General features: G+C 45.0%; 1 protein-coding gene across 2 annotated transcripts in view; it reads right to left on the minus strand.

Annotated features, from left to right (window-relative positions):
• PTPRG (protein tyrosine phosphatase receptor type G) overlaps window positions 1-12730 on the minus strand; it is a 1528043-nt gene that overhangs the window by 1297012 nt on the left and 218301 nt on the right. The window lies entirely within an intron of this gene.

The following is a 12730-nucleotide window of genomic DNA, read 5'->3' on the forward strand; positions in this document are numbered from 1 at the left end:
TCTGAATGCATATAATGGAGGTGGCAAGTGATTAAGGCTGGCTAGCAGCTAATTTCTGACTTTTGTACTTTGCTGTTTGAGTTGCCCCGGAGTTGACATAAGGCAACCATCAAATATCCCCATTTTCAATCTCTCTGGGATTGAGCTATCTTCGATCCAGATGAAAATATTGGGCATGGGGCTCTCATTTGTCCCGACGAACCATACGGATTGGTTTACTACAGAAATGGAGATAAAAACTTTTTTTAGAAAACTCCGTTTGAGACACTATTTCCAAGATAAAGATGAAGGACAAAATATACAAGACACAGGTCTTCGGATCCCTTCGACCTTTACGCCGACGGACAACCAAGTGGCGAATGAAATTGTATTATTTGAAAAATGCGTTCTGGGTGATCTTCAAAGACTCAAAGGTAAAGCAACAAACAACAGGAATAACCTTTCCAATGAAGAAAGAAAAGCATTGACAGAACTAATGGCAGACCAAAGGCTGGTGATAAAACCAGCGGACAAGGGAGGAGGAATAGTAGTCTTCTCCCAGACAACATACAATAGGATGGTTTTGGACCTCCTTGAAGATAGACAGTGTTATCAACCACTACGTAAGGATCCATCAACAAACATTCAGGAGCTCATCCGAGAGGCTACACAACTTGGAGCAGAAAGAGGGTGGATATCCCAAGAAGAATTACAATATCTTAATCATTCGGAAAAAAGGACCCCCTCTTTCTATGCCCTCCCCAAAATACACAAGCACTCCTCTAGACCACCAGGGAGACCAATTGTGTCAGGATGTGGCTCCCTGTTGGAACCACTATGCAAATTTGTTGATCTATTTTTACAACCGATCAGTCAGCAGACTAGAACATATCTTAAAGACACTACTGCAACCATTAACATTTTTGAAGGAACCAGCTTTGACAACGAGCAGCAGCTATTAGTGACAATGGACATCCAGGCACTTTATACTAATATACCACAGGAAGAAGCAATAGATATTATACATCAGCAACTTATCCATAACGCCACCCAACAAAGAGTACCAGCAGCATTCATTGTAGAACTTATGGCCATTGCCTTACAGAAAAATTTCTTCAAGTATGCAGACCAGTTCTACCTCCAAATTGGAGGTACGGCGATGGGTGCAGCATTTGCCCCGAGTTTGGCGATATTGTTTATGGCCAACTTTGAAGACAGATTTGTACTAAGTGACAACAATCCCTTTATTTCACACATTTCCAAATGGTACAGATATATAGATGATATTATTTTCATCTGGGAAGGGAACAAAGAACTACTTGGGCAATTCTTAACATATCTCAACGGACTACACGATACTATTACTTTCACCATGGAGTATGACCACCATACAATCAATTTTCTGGACCTACAAATTACTGCCAATATGGGTTATCTATCTTGCTCTCTCTATAAAAAAACTACAGATCGTAACACCACTCTACATTTCTCCAGTTTTCATCCGAGGGCACTGAAAGAAAATTTGCCATACAGCCAGTTCCTTAGACTCCGACGGAACTGTACTACAGTCTCAGATTATTATAAACATGCAGACCAACTAGCTGGAGACTTAAGAGAACGCGGATATCCTAAAAAACTAGTAAAGAAAGCCCTTAAAAGGGCGAGGTTCACAACAAGAGAGAGCCTATTGACACCCAAAATTCAAACCCCTACACAAGAGAGGGTTGCCTGTGTCACTACATACAGCACTGAATCCTTTGCAGTGAAAAAGGCCCTAATGAAATATTGGCCTATGATTTCTACCTGTTTACCCAATCTAGGAAAGCCTCTGTTCGCCTTTAAAAGATCAAAGAACTTTCGAGATCAATTGGTGCATGCAAAATCTGATCACAGAACTAACATCAGTCAACGAGTTTTACATCCCATTGTGGGACACTTTCCCTGCGGGAACTGCAGGGCGTGCAAATTTACGAGTAAAACCTTAAAATTCCAGATTGGTACAAAACAATGGGACATTAGATTCATGTCCAATTGCAAATCATGCAATGTGATTTATTGCATTGAATGCCCTTGTGGCTTGAGGTATGTAGGCCAGACCACTCGTGCCATCTCCATAAGGATCGGTGAACACCGTTCGAGAATTAGATGTCGTAACCATGCAGCCCCAATGGTATCACACTTTTTGGAATTGCAACACTCTCCAGATGACCTCAAATGGTGGGTGATTGATGTTGTGAAAAACAGCATGAACACACAAAAAACCTTACTGTACAAGGAGGCGAGATGGATTTATAGGCTTGACTCCATGAATAAAACTAAAGGTTTAAATGAGGAGTCTACTTTTAGGTGGGCATAGCAACGCCTTTAATAACACATGCCTTAAGGTATCGTCTGCAGTAGGCATGAGTGGAGATATGTGTATCCTTTTGTGGGGATTTACACTGAGGTGCATATGCAGGATATTTCTGCCACCCTTTACATCTAGATGATGTGCTTCTGCACACAGCTGACTCTATTTTGTTTTTCCTTTCAGCCCATGTGATTCAATTGTTGGTGCATGAAAACGAGGGATTGCAGTCTAATGAATATCACTGTGTATTTGTGCCTCTTTCGTTTTTAGAAGCATTTGGTTGCTATTCCACTTCTTACCACACAGCTCCTGTGGCGCTGTTGCAAGGCGAGGTCCCTGCCGAGGCTCTCATGCTAGTTAGGTGTACTATGGTCATGCCTGCAAGACTCTCTGATACACTCGTTTCTAGCTCAGAGAGAGAGGCACAACCTGCACATCACGGTTTCAGCACAAAGGTAACAAATCTAGGCAGCCTTGTTTTAGCCTCCGCATTGCCCTTCATTTCATGTGGACAAGCGGCAACTTTTGACCATGCCATTCTGTTGTAGATTTCAAACATAATGGAGCGGGAGGCTCCAGTCCATGCCGGGCACATTTTTGAATTGTGCAAGGCTTCCTGAATAACATCCTAGTGCCCTGCATCTATAGAGAGACGCCAAGCGACCACTGCACAGCTTCTCCCATTTAAAGGTAGAGTTAGCGACTGGTTGTTGCCAATATGTATTTTGTTTACAACCTCTGGTTTACTATGCTAATGCCGGTTCGCCTACACTAATTCCATATGTTGATTTCACCTTTGAAACAGTAACGTCAATTTGTAAATGTGAAGGAACAAATCTGAGCTTGAGCCCCAGACACGTGAGTGCGCACATTTGGTGTTTTACACTTTTTGGTGCACTTTTTCTCATTAGTGCAGATACATACAAGGTGTTTATATTTCAAAACTGGATTGCACTGCACTACTTTTTAACTAACTTTTGGTTTTTGATTAACCTCGCTCCATGGTCTAGTGGCTATGCTCTCTGAAAGTTTTATTCATATGTCTGCTTCATGACACATTACTAATGGTTTTACATTGGTTTTTATCCAGTTCTTTTAAAATAATGCTTCTTTGTTTTTTGCACAAGAGGTGAATATGTCCCACAGGCTCCCCTTATAGCAGGATTGGTTTCATGCACATCACCCTGCTTTTACAGACTTATGAGCCCAATGCATTGTGGACCTTGTAGTTGCATGCCCTAAAAGTCACGGGACACATTATTTTGAGGTATTTTGATTGTGATCCTGTGGTTACTAGTGAGACTATGTTTCTTGTCTTTTTCTCCTTTTTTATTTTTTCTGTACCTCAGGGGTCACGACTTCTACTGGTCCTGAGGAAGGCGGAATGGCCCACTCCGCCGAAACGTAGACCCCGAGTTTAGCTAGTAGACCTTGAGTTTAGCTAACCAATTGAAAATGCCCCCAATGGAACTGAACATTTATAATCCAGAGACATATGGTTTCAACCTCTGAGTGGGGGCCTATCAACTTCAAAATTTATATAGTGTTGACTATTCTGAGAAAAAGTTTTTTCAAATGTTTTTTTCTAATGTGTGTATATAACTGTCTTTTGCATTGTATGAAATACTGTGTACATGAACATGGATATTTATTGGTTCTTTTTTGTACATATTGTGCTTGATTTGGAATTTATGTTGAGTTAATAGTGCTTGGTAATTGACAGACCTTGCTTATGAGTAATAATTGAAATAATAAAAAGTCACTTCTGTATAATGCTTAAACAGAAGTACGAAATGGTGATTTTTGTAAAATGTATCCCTATGAAAACTTAGGTGGACACAGAAAACTAGATAGCTTGTGCCATATTTCTGGTATTGAGAAGTTTATTATAAATTAAATTTATATATATGTTTAGTGAACCTGTCAGGACACTTTTTTGTTTTGTGAGTTGCTACTGGATCACATGCACACCCCCCGGAGTATATGCTGCCATCGGCTCACGTTATCAATAAAGGTGAAGAAGGTAATCGCTTAACAGTGCCCCTTTATGATTAGGAGGGGTCTTGTTTTGTAGAAGTGTGAGCGCTGAGTTGGCGGTTTAGCCACTACTCATCCTTGTGTTTCCTGGGGGGGGGGGGGGGGGAATCTAATTTTGCCGCATTCCCTAAAGTCGTTTTTCAGTATACTTGCTCCATCTTTTGGATGCATCAATACCCTCGCATTGGGCAAGCCTAAAGGCCATGCCCATCTCAAAAAGCTCATTAATCCGAAAGAAGAAATCACTTATGCGCAACAGTGGTCTCATTCTGATGTGCATGATCAGATAGTTAAAGTAATGTTATTCCAGGTCATTTGCATTTCCTGTCGGTTTTCAATTACTATCCACCATTTTTCAAAAGGGACTTCAACCGCTGTAAAAAATGATCTTATTAATATTCTTGCAGTTCTATGCAGTTTTATGCTGGCTTTCTCCAGCTCCTAAACACTATACTAGGTGTTCATATTAAACAGTTTAATGGTACACAATGTCTCATTTTGAGATGTATAACTATTGCGGCATAAGAAGACTCCCACTTGCAAGTATAGTCAACGGCAAGGCATCATAGGCCAAAACATCTGGAGAGTCTTAAGTTTCAAAACTCTGCTACTGGGCAATGCACCCATAACCCCTGAATATAAAATTGAGTAACCTACATACCTGTGTTCCAATATTTTTGGTACAAGATTTACCAGCTTCAGGCTCCTACAATAACTGGAAAAATTCAAGACAGCTGACCCAGTTTATATCATCTGACCTTCACTGATCATTAGATGGGCGAAAAAAGTAGAGTAGACAGTAAAATGTGCAGTGCTCACACTCCCACAACAAATAGTTACAGGAGATGGGGAGAAACACACTTGTGCCATGTCTGTAACATTCGATTCACTTCGGAGCACGTAAGCCCAGATCCAGGCGCAAGGAGGTGGGCCCGACTACCTCCCCACCCAATTAACACAACATCTCTCATCGCCCATGCTTTCTGCCATGAAGATTGTCTTTAAACTTGGCCTTGCAAGGTATTGTTGTCTTTGGGAATACATGAGAGTGCAGGCTCTCACTATCGTTGTTCTAGGACTCCAAGTTCATCCTTGGCTCACATGACAGGAGACCACGATTTGGTCCATTTTGCAGGTTTTAAATGTTTTAAATGAATAAAACTTGGCACACGGTGTTCTTTCTTGCACCTTAACAAGAGACTATTCATCCTTATACGTTCACTCCTTTCAAGAATAGATAACCGACCTTGGCCGCTCCAGTCTCGACTCCAGGCCAGACAGCCTTGCCATGCAGCTCCACGATTTCAGCTTATTCTTGCAATGACACATTTCTCTCTTCCTTCTTCATGGGTCCTGGATTACTAAAATGTACAATACCGATGTCCAGCTTGTATACAATGGCAGCTCCGCCTGCATTCTATTCACTACATATAGCCAGCTTCTATGATGACTTTGTCTACTTGCGTTTCAGCATCTTTACAATTATTGAACGGTTGATTCTGTGCAGCGCTTCGTGCACGTGTAATTTTCTTTTTGCATTTGAACGTTTACTCGATTGTTTACTTCGTTATCAGTTTCTATAGAATCCATACACCCTCTTCAGCCAATCTTCTGCCAATCTTCTGTGACATCATTCATATTCTCTTATGACATTCTTTGTTTCTTTTCATATTCTTTCAGGAAACTCCTCCCTCAGATTGACATCTCTTTGGGGATACATTCGATAGGGATGTCTCAATGGGTATCTTCTTTCGAATATACACTGCGGTATTAACAACTGCTGGTGTTAAACATGGCACAATCTCAGGTTTCCAACATAGACGGTGGGGGGGGGCGGGATTTCCTGCAGAGGCATGCAGCTGTTCCTCGACACTAGCTTCTTGTTACCCCAAATGGTAGCTCATGATCAATGGTTAATGCTGGATACCCAAAAGCTGCTGTTCGCTCCAGTTTTCCAATCTTAATTTTTATCCCTGAACTAGTAGTAAAGATGTACCACATTCAGTGTGCTTCCTTAGAAAATGTATGCATACACAATTTAGGAATCTGCAATATGAAGACAAATCATCGCAAATCAGAGATGGATATCAAGACACCATATTTAGTAGATATTCAATAGAGATGAACGAAATACTTGACAAAAGAAAAGTTAACACACAAGGATGGTTCACTCTATTGGTCATCCCAGTTAAAGGTTGCCCTTCCGGATATGAATTATAGGGAATACTTTCATGTGTTAAGTGTCAATTGTAGCACTCATTCCCTCGCGTTAATGGAATAAAATGATTAACGTCTTAGCTGGTGAATGAGCAGACTGATTATAAGCATTCGTTCGAATTGTAAACTCTTGTGACCCATGGATGAATTTGATACGTTTCCCCATGAGTAAGCATAGGTTTGCATGAACACACGTTGGAACACACAGAAAAGCACAACTAGAAACAGCCTTGTGACTTGGGTGGAGGGCAGAAATGTTACCAGCTAAAGAAAACAATTAGAATAGCATTTCACAATGGCAAAATGGAAGGGGAAAACGAATCCTAAACATGCGACTTGCAACTCTGGATTTCATTACGCAGACAGGGAACACTACTAGTGAGTAAACAGGGGCGGGAGGAGATATAATTTCAGAGACAAACAGAATAAGCTAAACAAGCCAAGCTGTTACATATCTAACCACAAACATGTGCTTTTGTACCAATACTCTAGGAGACCTTGTATAATAAATAAGAAAACATGTCAAATGTAATTAGCATATTCATTTCAAGGGAACAAACTTCCATGAGGTTCATGTTTGTTTGACAAACTGTCAGCGAATAGCTTTGTGACATTGAGGACAGATGCTTTTGTCCATAATTGTTAATTACTCTGAAGATATCACGTAGTCTCACTGCCATTTTTCCCGCATAGGTTTGCCTCCTACGTTGCAAATAAACACACCTTACACCATGTGGTTTGCCATCACATCATTTCTTTTAAAAAAAACTTTGTCGGCAGAGGTTCACAAGGCACAAACTTCAAGGCAACAAGCATATAAACAAGGCATAGCATAGATCATCATAAGGATTACAATATATAGTTTCAACAGTGTTACAGAGCATCACCAAATAAAGAAGGACACAAAAGAGATCACGATGCATGGATGGAGACTGGAGACAAGCCAGATCCGGGCGTGTTCACACTTTGATTGTTGAGATACATATTAAATTCGCTCCAGATGTTCCTGGGGCGAGATTGGGCGGGCTGCATAGTCAGGTATTCCTCCTCACAGTTCCTTGACCATGTGAGCATACCCAGCCATTTCTGAGAGGCCGGTGGGGAGGAGCGCTTCCAGCTCTGGAGTATACATTTTTTGGCAATCATGCAACTTATATTCAAAAACTTTCAGGCGCTTAGTTTCGTCAGTCCTCCAGACCCCAAACAGAACTGCCAAAGGATCGGAGTCAATTACAGTTTCAGTTACTGCACTTAGTGTATTTAGAACACCGTCCCAAAAATCGGACAATTTGTTACAGGTCCAGAACATATGTAAGTGATCAGCATCCACTGCCTTACAACGCGGGCAGAGGTGCACCTAAGAGCGAGCAAACCCCAAAGTCCTGCGTGGAGTGTAATAGAGCCTATTAAGAAGTTTAGATTACATGGCACGAAAACGGAAGTTGACGGAGACTGTTTGAGTGTGACAGCACATACCCCCCCACAATTCATCAGGTATTTCTAGGCCCAGTTCAGCAGACCATCTGTCGCGCGCCCCGAGAGCCGGAGTGAGGATGATTTCTTGTAGGATTTGATACAGTGGTAGAGACGACGCCCCGTGCACCGCCCGAGTTAGCGATATATGCTTTTGCCCGGTTATCTGGGGATCATCAGGAAAGGAGGGCCACATGGTACGGAACGCAGCGCGGAGACTGTAGTATTGAAGAGTCTCGAGGGGGGGGGGGTCTGGTGTGCCCCAGTCTCCAAGTTTGGGGATCTATGAATTTGCCTTCGGGATAGAAGTCGGATAGCGCCCAATACCCCAGTGTCGGGCCAAAGCGGTATCCAGCGTAGGCTCCAGGCCAGGGAAGGCCCATACGGGAAGCCATTTGTAATATGGGAGGGCCCACTTGTCGAGTATAGCAGACGTGACCAGGCATACAGAGTTGCAGCAATGGGGTCGATGGGTGAATCAGGTGCATAGTGTCAATGTAGTATTAAGGACATTAAGTTGATACCAGTGGACGCAAGCCGATCCAGTTTGACATGTGGGCGCACTGGGGAGCCAGGGTACCAATGAGTAGCATGCTGGGCCTGGGCCGCGATCCAGTATAGTGCTAGGTCCGGAGCAGCAATACCACCCCGTTTGTATGAAAGTGCCATGTCAGTCCACTTCTTGCACACTGCACCAGAGTTCCAAAGGAATTGTGCACAAAGCGTATGGAAGTTAGTGAAATAAGCCCTCCCAGGCCATATGGGTATATTGCAAAAGGTGTATAAGAGCTTGGGGAGCAAGATCATTTTAATAAGAGATAGTCGGCCAGCAACAGACAACGGAAGAGTGCGCCATCGTAAAATTTTGGTCTCAACTGTTCGTGCTACAGCTGAGTAGTAATCGGCAAGCAAGGTGGGCTTAGTGAGGGATATCTGCACCCCAAGGTATCGAACACCCTCTTGGGCCCAGCGCAGGGGATACTCGGTGGTGGGCTGTAGGGTAGCTTTAGTGAGCGGGAAGATCTCCGATTTGGAGTAGTTAATCGTAAATCCGGAGTGGGTGCCGATGCAGGGGATGTCTCTCAGTATGGGATCTAGGTGGGTTGTGGGATCTCTGACGTATAGTAGGACATCGTCAGCATATAGAGATATTATTTCAGGATCATCAACCAGTCTTATTCCTTTACGCGAGTGTCGTGCACGGACAAAGTCCGCCATTGGTTCGATCACCAAAGCAAAAAGGATCGGGGAGAAGGGGCAACCTTGTCTGGTGCCTTGTCTGGTGCCTCTGAATAGCCTGAGCATCTCAAATGAGTTAACTCGTACTCGCGCAACAGGGGAAGTGTATAATAGTTTAATGAACCCTATCATGTTTGGGCCAATGCCCATTGTTTCGAGGACCAGCCACATGTATTTCCAAGAGACCATATCGAAGACCTTCTGAGCGTCCAACGTAACCGCTACGGCCTGGAAGTCTTGATCTATACGGGACATGACATTGAACAATCTCCTGATATTATGGGAGGTGGACCTGCCAGGAACAAAGCCCGCTTGGTCTTCTTGTACCACGTGCATCATAATAGGCAGAAAGCGATCAGCAATGATTTAAGCAAAGATATTTGTGTCGAGGTTCATGAGGGAGAGAGGTCTATAGGACACGCACTCGTCATCAGGTTTACCCGGTTTGAGCAGCAACGTGATGGCCGCTTCCATCGTGGAAGGGGGAAGGATAGAGGCACAGAGTGCCTCACTCCAGACCTCCAACAGCCGGGGGGCCAGAATAGCTTTGTGCTCTTGGTAGAAGTCCGCAGTGAGGCCGTCAGGACCCGGCGCCTTGCCTTTAGGTAAGTCTGAGCTAGCCGTTACTATCTCGTCTAGCATAAACGGGGCATCCAACTGGTCCCGGGTCTGTGGGGAAATTTCCGTAGTGGGGATCTGGTCGAGGAGCTCTCACATATGTTGCTCGGTGTGCTCTACAGGCTGGGAGTAAAGGGATCTATAGAACTCAGTAAATATATCCAGTATTTGTTGGTCCGCCCATTGGGCGTCACCATGTCGATCTTTGATGGAAGTGATCTGCGTTCAGCCCGATTCCCCCCTCACAAGTGTCGCAAGCATTTTCCCGGGTCTGTCTCACTCTCCATATTTCCTGGCGGCCTGCGGGCGGCTGAAGTAATTAACTTCGCTGGTAGCTAGTGTGTTAAAGACTTGGAGTTCATCCGAGATTTGGGCAAGAATGGTGGGGTCAGTACCGGTGGAGCAACATTGCTCCAGTCTTTTCAGTTTGGCCTCAGATCGCCCAAGAGCGGCTCTAATGGCTTTTAACACCCCAGCCTCCCGGGAGATAGACATACCTCTAATGTAAGCCTTAAAGGCCTCACATCCAACCGCAGCAGACGTGTCCTGAAGAGAGTTAAGTTCAAGAACGACTCAATGTCAGCTAGTATCTGAGACTTAAACACAATGTCTTTTAGGGGTTCGGACTTAAAGCGCCAGGTGCTGAGTGTTGGAATGGGAATTTCCAGTCCTAAGGACAGTGCAATTGGAGCATGATTCGAAAATGTGCGGGGCAAAATGCATTTATCCTCCACCCTACCCATGACCTCCCTAGAGACCAAGAACAAATCTATCCTGGACGAGCTACCGTGTACAGATGAATAGTAGGTGTATTCCCGCTGCTGGGGATGAAGTGTTCTCCAGGTATCACAGATGTTGAGCGACTGCATGTGGCCATGCAGCCAGCGCGCCGCACCAGACAGAACTCTGGCAGCCATGGCAGTTCTGTCCAGAATAAGGTTCAGATCTCTCCCCCCCCCCCATATAATCTGCACCCCTACGAAGCCCAGCAGTATGGTAGACAGTGTCAAAGAATTCTGGAGAATCTATGTTGGGACAGTAAGTATTAACCAGCAGATACTCTTTATTGACCAGTGTACAGTGTAGTATGACAGAACAACCTTCAGGGTCAATGTAGCTTTTATGCAGCACAAACGTAATTGATTTGTGGATCATCCTGAGAACGCCCCTAGATTGTGTGGAATAGGAGGTAAAGAACCTGGCAGAACCCCATGACGGGGCAACAGCCCTCGGGATGAGTCAGTTGGAATGCATCTCTTGTAGAAGCAGTATCTTGCAATTGTGTGTTGGCATAGGCCACGATCTTACGGGCCTTAGTGTGATTGCTCAGCCCCCGAATATTCCAGGACATTATGACAGTAGCCATTTCAGAGGTAGGCATCTACAAACACAGTACCCATATTTCAGTGAACATCCCAGCTCCAGTGATGGTATGAGCTCTCAGAGTTGGAACATCAAGTGGGCATGTGGCCCTTCAGTATGCGCACCGCGAAACCTCGTGTGCCTTTTTGGAAAACTAACCCTTTCCCACCCCCCACCCTCACCACTAACCATGGATCAGCAGTGTAAACATCGCCCACCCTTAACTGCGCGCAGTTGGGCCGTGCCCAAACTGCCCTGAGGCCCAACTGGGGCCAACACGTACCAAAGGTTTGAAAAAAACAGTGCAATCGCAATGGGGTGTGCCATTGCCATGCGCTAGCACGCTTGGAGCCAAATGGCTGTTGCAAAACGATAAGTGGTGGCGGACACATGACGCAGGCCCCGCCCGCGGAGCGGGTAATCTGGGACTGCGCACGAGCCCCTACGGTTCCGAAACAAACCAAGACAGTTTCAACAATCAAATAATGTTCATCCCTATGTCCCATATATGGGGAACGGGGCTTATCGCAGAGAGATTAAAGACCTGCATTTGAACAACAGGGAGACAGAAATAGTGGTAGGACAACAAAACAATGCAAGATTAGCTCTGTGGAGTGCCTCACTAACACGCCAATAAGGATGTGCACATTAACGCTGTAGCTCATAAGAATTGCAGAGACGTGATTCATCGCAGGCGCAAGCAGCACCCGGTGAGACGTCCGGATCCCAAGCCAGCGCAACCCCATAATGGGCGGCGGTGTAAATCGTCCCAATGTAATCAGCCTTATAGGGCATGCCGTGAGCCGGCGCGCCACCTTAGTTAGCAGATTGCGTGGACGACCCCGGAACCAGCCACCACCCCCCCAGTTCGACCAAGGATACAGGGAGACTTGTTGTGAGCGCTCAGACCCGGGTAGGGGGAGAGGTAAAGGGTCAACGCCGACATTTCGTGGTCCATACCCGCCCCAGGCGCGTGCTGCCGGGAGCCAGAACGTTACAGTGAACAGAGCAACCTTACCAGTAACGCATTGCAGATTAAGTTAAGAAGTTCAATAAATGTCTACAATCCGTGCCATTCGTAATCAATTATCAACACAGCCGTCTCCAGGGCCCTGAAGCGGTATTTGCATCTCGATGAATTTCACCGCCTCGTCAGGGACGGTGAAAAAGTAGTTTGCCCTTATGGGCGAGTTTGAGCCGTGCAGGGAATAAGATGGCATAAGGGACATTGCGTTCCCTGAGCATTTTCTTAACGCCGAGGAATTGACGCCTCTCCTGCTGCACCGCCACCGAAAAGTCTGGGAAGATTCTGATAGTGTGAGACTCCAGCCGCAGCTCCCCCTTCTCCTGTGACTGGTGAAGGATGAGGTCCCCATCACGATAATTAATAATCTTGGCTATAATAGGTCTGGGGCTATCGCCAGGTCTGGGTCGCGGGGAAAGGGCCGGTGAGCC

Source organism: Ambystoma mexicanum, chromosome 2p (assembly GCF_040938575.1).
Source record: "Ambystoma mexicanum isolate Mex_15411 chromosome 2p, UKY_AmexF1_1, whole genome shotgun sequence".
NCBI lineage: Eukaryota > Metazoa > Chordata > Amphibia > Caudata > Ambystomatidae > Ambystoma > Ambystoma mexicanum.